Here is a 6,246-nt window from a genome sequence, read left to right as displayed (position 1 = left end):
GAGCATCTGAGGATCCTCTGGCATCCTAGAACCCCCTTCTTCCAACCGGAAAATCTTTTTACCACATTACCTGTCTCCGAGTAATGGCTCCATTAGTACCATAAAACTTCCCTCCTGTTAACAGAACCCTGAATAACACCCTGTTCCGTCTCCTAACTTCTTGCTCTTTTCCCCATCGTGTCACGAGGAGTGTTTCTTGGAAAAGGCGCGCAAAATGACCAGCCTACCGCACAGAGCTCACTCAAGACTTACCACTTCTTGGGCCGACTGAGCTGCGCGTGCGCGGGCACCCTCCCTTGCCTCCCGCAGGAGGCCTGCGCAGAGCCTGGCGCACCCTCTAGGACTTTACCCAGAAGGCGGCGCTTCACTGAGGCCAACATGGCTGTTAGGCCTGCTGGTAGGGTGCCGGGTCCTCCTTGGTGGATATCGCAGTTTTATTTTCCCAGCAACTTGCCCTCCTTCTGCTGTAGCTGAGTCTTGCGCGGAAGGTTCGTGGAGGCCCAGTCCCACGCGAAGGACTGGTTTCTCTGTGCCAGGCCCAGCCAGCATGAAGTTTGGAACCGGGACCTCTGTCGGAAGGAGCTGGCCATGGCTGGACAGCGGTTTGGTCTCCTTCCCCTCCGCCTTTGGACAGCTTGGGGAGGTGAGGAGGTAGGTGAGCGGACTGTGCCGCAGTGACCTGAGAGAGTACTTGGACACGTCAACGGTGCTCGGAACAATTAGCCTGTGAGCCCTCATTCTGTCCCTCGAGCTTCTGCCAGAATTCAAGGGCGATAAAACGGATTTATAGTGAAGTTTCAGGTTAACCTTGGTGAATATGGAACATGCGCAAGAGCTGCAGGGCTGGAAGGATTTTTAACGTATACACTAGAAAAAAAATCTGTCGTGTACTAGAATGACAGACTATTTCAAACCGCATTCACTGCGAGTAGTGTTCTCCAACCAGTTTTTTGTTTTGTTATTAAGCTATTCTGTGCCCCCTGGCGGTATAAATTGGAATAACTTTTAAAGACGCCCTCACATTCCGAGAAATTGTGAACTCATTAATTTCACCCACTTGACAGATTTTTAAGGAACCTCACTAAATTTAAGACATTCTGCTTCCGTGTGTGTATTTGGTATTAGAGACCTGATTTTAACAGAGCTCTTATTGGCTTCCTTCCATAAGCCTACGTCATTTTCTGCAATAGGCTTTTAGTCAAACTAATGTAGAAAGAGCTAATAGAACAATGCCTGTCACTATAAGTGATATTTACTCTAAGTAAATACCAATCGTTATCATAATCACTGCTAACTATGTTTACAGTTTATCTCCAATACATTTGTTTTTAGATTTTTTTCTACCCTTTCATATTTGTATCTTTTGAATCAGGTCTCATGTAGCCCAAGCTGCTTTATACTCAGCTGTGCATTGAAGGGTGACCTTGAACTTCTGATGCTTTGTCCTCAACCCTAAGAGTGCTGACATTGCAGATGTGTACTTCCACACCGGTTTTAAGTGGTGCTGAAGGTGGAAGCCAGGGCTAGGCAGGTACTATACCAACTGAGTGTGTCATTAGTCCTTTACTATGTTAATTTTCCTATGTTTTATACATGATAATTTCTAAGGTTGAAGGAAACCATGTAGTAATCTGTTCTGAAGAATAAGAAGTCAGAGGGAGCTAATTGAAAGCTTGCCTCAGAAAACTAGAAGGAAGGAAGGACAGAAGGAAGGAAGGAAGGAAGGAAGGAAGGAAGGAAGGAAGGAAAGAAGGAAAGAAGGAAGGAAGGAAAGGCCAGAACAAGTCTGAAATCTTATTCCATGCTTTTAGTCCTAGTTTTGGAGAGATAGAGATAGGTGGATCCCTTGAGTGCACTGGCCAGTGAGCCTAGCATACTTCAAAAGTTCAGGCCAGTGAGTGATACCATCTCAAAAAAGAGAAAGAAAATAAAGATGAAAAAAGGATTTAATATTCTCTGGCATCACACATGTGATTCCCTACCCATCTCAATTTAAAAAGATTGGTTAAGCTTAGTCTACTTTCTTGCTTGTACCACATCTGTCTTGTTAACCAGGTACTGTCCAGCTTCCTTGGCCTCTTCTAGGTTACCCATCTCAGGCTCAGTCTTGTTCTCCAGGCTTGTGAGGTTGTTCTTGCCTTATTGTTGGAGAAGAGTACTTTGCATGCCAGGCATGAACTTTAAGGCTGAGCTATATTCTAGCCCCTATTTTGTTGTTTTTGTTGTTGTTGTTAATTGTTTGTTTGTTTGTTTGTTTAGACAAGGCCTGGAATTCACACTCTTAATGAGTCAGGTTTCTGAGTGCTGAGATTGCAGGCATGCTCTGTTACATTAAAAGAGTTTTTTGTTTATTTGTTCAGTTGGTTGGTTTTTGAAGATAATCCAAGTAGCCAAACTTTTGTTTAGTTATTATGGTAAATAGCTACATTAGAATATAAACACATAATATAACATCATCATGGGCAGTTTTCTTTTTTTAATTTCTCATTGATTCTTTATAAATTTCACATAATGCACCCTGACCCCACTCATCTCCCCATCCTTTCGTATCTTTCATCTGCTCTTACAAACTTCCTCCCAAAGAAAACAAACAAGTATCGCTGTGGAAGCTGCTGTGTCACACAGTGTACCCTTTCACCCAAACAGTTTTTCTTTTAAGTGTTCATTGCAGTGAGTCATTGATCTGATTTGAGGTCTCTGACTCCAGCTACACTATCAATTCTAGATCCTCACAGGACTCCTCTTGGATATCCTGTTGTCCTGTGTCATGGAGGTCCTACAGCTTTGGATCTGCAGAACCAGCCCCTTCATGTGCTCCAGCAGTTTCATAGATGGGGTACATATTGGGGATATAGGGTCCACTAAAAGCCCTGGATCCGGACCTGGGTGGTAGCTGAGTTATTCATCCCACCAGCTCGCCTGCTTTGCCAAGGTGAGGGTGGTACCACTTCTCCTGCCTGAGGCAGCTGGAAAGAGCACTCCTTCCCTAGGACCAACTTTCCCACACTGCACAGGTGGCGAGGGGCAAGGTACAATAAGAGTTTTAACGTGAAGTATTTTTCCTTATCCATGTACTGTTCATCTAGGAATAGTCCTTTGATGAACAGTTAGCTGTTTTGGGAGGAGGAAAATATGTTTTTTTTTTTACTAATCTATTACTATTTAAATGATTAATTGATGGTATAAAACTTTTTCCAGAAATAAGTATATTTTAAAGATGATGTGCAAGTGAGATTATGTAGACTAAAAAAAATGGAGAATAAGAGAAGCCTGCCACCCATAGCTCCACCCACTTTGAAAAGAAAATTTATTTTTGCAACTACAAATGATAGAATGTCCCAAGTCATCTTTCTGTCCCATCTCATTTGAATTCTGATGGTAGCAGGTGACATAAGGACAGAAAGCGTTAAACTTTGAAACTCAAAGTAATAGGAAGTATATTTGTGAATATGAGGCACTTTTAATTTTGAGCAAAACATCTTCATGGGTAAAATAATTTATCTGCATTATATACAAACAGACACTACTTCTTAGGTTTATAAGACTACCAGTCATTTGCCTGTAGATGCATTGCAGATAAGTGTAATGTAAGTGGATTGTGACAACTGACAATGTGGTCATTACAGTTGCAGTGTCAAGCAAGTGGCTGGATGGTTTTCAGAAATGGTATTGTGATGCTGCAGGATTCAATAAATATCAAATTGTGAGTACCTGTGTTTTCTGTTACCCTCTTCTTCCTCTCCTTGTTCTTCCTGCATGCAGTACTTTTTAAAGAATTCTTATAGTTCCAAAACGTGCTTTACTTTGTTTTGTACGTATCAGATCTAAATTAAACTATTTTTGTTTAGTGTGTGTTCTTTTGAGAAGAGGCTGAAGTCCTGAGCACTTGCTCTCACATGTTCGTGTGACCTGTGGATGTGTTAGAGCTTTCTAACTGCCGTGGACTTCCCTTTGTGGTCCAGAACTGGATGGAAGCATCAGTGATGTTAGGGCTCCTCAGCGTAACTTTTAGTTCCTTATATCTTTTAAAAAAGTATTTTATCATTTGCATATCTACCCGAGTGTGCTTGTGGAGGTCAGAGGAGGGCTTCTGGGAGTCCTCCTTTCTCCATGGGGTCCAGGGATGGAACGTGGGTTGTTAGACTTGTGCAGCAGGTGCCCCCTCTGCTCACCATCTCCCTGGTCCTCATCAGTTAACACCCTGGTCTCAGAGCAGAAGGAAGGACGTACTCTACTCATGTTTTCAGAGCAAGATAAACATTTGAAATCTTTTCTGAGTTGCTTCTTCTGAAGTAGGAATGCTGTTATAGTGCTTTTAAGAGACCCATATGTTGCTTCAAAAAAGAACCAGGGTGTGAAATGCTTTTGGTTTCCATCTTACCTAATGATTTGAACTGTTTGCTCTTTTTCAGTCAAGTCTTGAGTTATATGTCTTAGGGATATTGCTCACTAGAAAAGAAAAATCCTGGGTAGAGGAGCTGCCTCAGTGAGCCCCACAGGCCTGATGACCTTCAGAAACCACATGAAGCTGACACAGGAGTACAGGCATTGGCATTGAGGAGGCAGAAGCAAGAGGATGGTCAGTCATGGCAGTTGTGAGTTTAAGGCCAGCTAGGGACAAGCAAATGAGTCTGTCTGGATTCAAGGCTAGCCAGGGTTACACTGTGAGATGCTGTCTCAAAGCACTGCTTTTTTGTGATAGCTCTGTAATGTGACTCTTCTGTTCCTGTCACAGGGTTAATGTGAGACGGCACACCATAGGAGACTGAAGATGTGAAAGAAGTCATAGGAAGGCTTCCTGAGGAGCTCACAGTAAGACCATGAGGCATCAGGTCATCCCTGCGGAGCTGAGGACAAACTATGAGGCAGCAGAGCAGGTTTGATAAGTCTCGCACTGTTGGTCACTTAGAGTGCAGATTCAGGAATAGGAGAAACATGCGATTGTGCACTCTTTAGTTTTCTCCAAATCACGCCACATGAGTACCTTTCAGCAGCCAAGTGAGATTATCATAACTGTCAGCTGTGCTTTAAAGAACAACATGGTGAGACTTGGAGCTGAAGTGACATCTAAAATCGTGAAGCTCTAGTATGAAAGGCCTAGACCAGAGCCCGGGTTTTCTGCCTCATGGGCCACTGTTGTTTCCCCTGAACTCCAGGTCCTGCTCTAATGAAGAATTTTAGTTATGTGAACTCCACTGGGTGATCTTCTAGCTCCTGGGATGGGTTGGACTTCCGTCCCCAGACCCTACTGATACCAGACAAGTCTATAGGCTTTCTTTCTTCCTTGGTACTCTGCTGACCTATACTCTGAGCTTTGTGAGGTTTTACATTCAAAACGCACATAGTTCCTAGAGGTTGGAAATACAGTTTCTTAAGTTATAAGCAGAAAGTAACTCATTGTAATGAGTTTCATTCATGGTTCATGACCTGCTATTTTCCTCTTTGTTCTTTAGGACAAATTCTACCCTAAGCCCTAACTGAAAGGAAGGAGAGAGAATGGGCAAAAAGAGATCTGTGGTGGAGACCTGTGGAGCTGCCGCATCTCAGTGCATGTCTATGAAGCTGGGTCAACCCGAGTCACAGTTTAAGAATTATTTGTCTACAGATGCCTCACTTTAAATAAATGTTGATTGTAACCATGGTTGGGATGTTCGCACTCCAACGCTTACTCTGATAATTGAACTCACTTCTCTAATCACTTCCTCCAGACTTTCTAATATAGTTTTGGCTGCTGATTAACTGCTTGGAGATGAGAGAGGCTGCCTTAGTCATTTCTTCATTGGTTGGATAATCAGCCAGGTTCCTAAAGGACACAGCATTTCATACAAGCCGAATGGTTGTAGGGTTGAGGAAGTCATAGCAAGGCCTAACCTACAGGTGTGTAATAGGGGAAGGGATGACCAGCTCTGAACAAATATCATCTTCCAAAGTAACCAATGGAGAGAAGGGAAAGTTTACTCTGGGTTCCCAGGACTGGGGGATGGCCTCTCCCAACGCTCCCAACTGCTCTCTACCTAGATTTATTTTGCATCCTGCCATCCAGAAAAAAATTGTGATTGTATATTAATCTGGACTTACGTAACTTCTCTATATGGACAGGTACACATGCCCCAGTGCTAATCAATATGTAGGTTAGAAAATTAAAAAATAAAGTATTAGGAAAACATTGGAAAAATACTAAGACAAACCACACTTGGTTTTCAATACTTCTTTGAGAACTAGAACTGAGCTGGGCATTGTGCACTC

General features: G+C 42.9%; 1 long non-coding RNA gene across 1 annotated transcript; it reads left to right on the top strand.

Moving 5' to 3' along the window:
• Positions 1-361: 361 nt before the first annotated feature.
• Positions 362-5,641, top strand: LOC114623225. Its single transcript, XR_003711731.1, has 4 exons — positions 362-651; positions 3,627-3,703; positions 4,736-4,877; positions 5,454-5,641. It is a non-coding gene; the product is annotated as an uncharacterized LOC114623225 (long non-coding RNA).
• The last annotated feature ends 605 nt before the right edge of the window (positions 5,642-6,246 follow it).

This window comes from Grammomys surdaster, unplaced genomic scaffold (genome assembly GCF_004785775.1).
Source record: "Grammomys surdaster isolate TR1022 unplaced genomic scaffold, NIH_TR_1.0 64, whole genome shotgun sequence".
NCBI classification, from domain to species: Eukaryota; Metazoa; Chordata; class Mammalia; order Rodentia; family Muridae; genus Grammomys; species Grammomys surdaster.
Note: the sequence above shows the minus strand (reverse complement) of the source record. Positions and strands in the feature narration are given on the sequence as shown.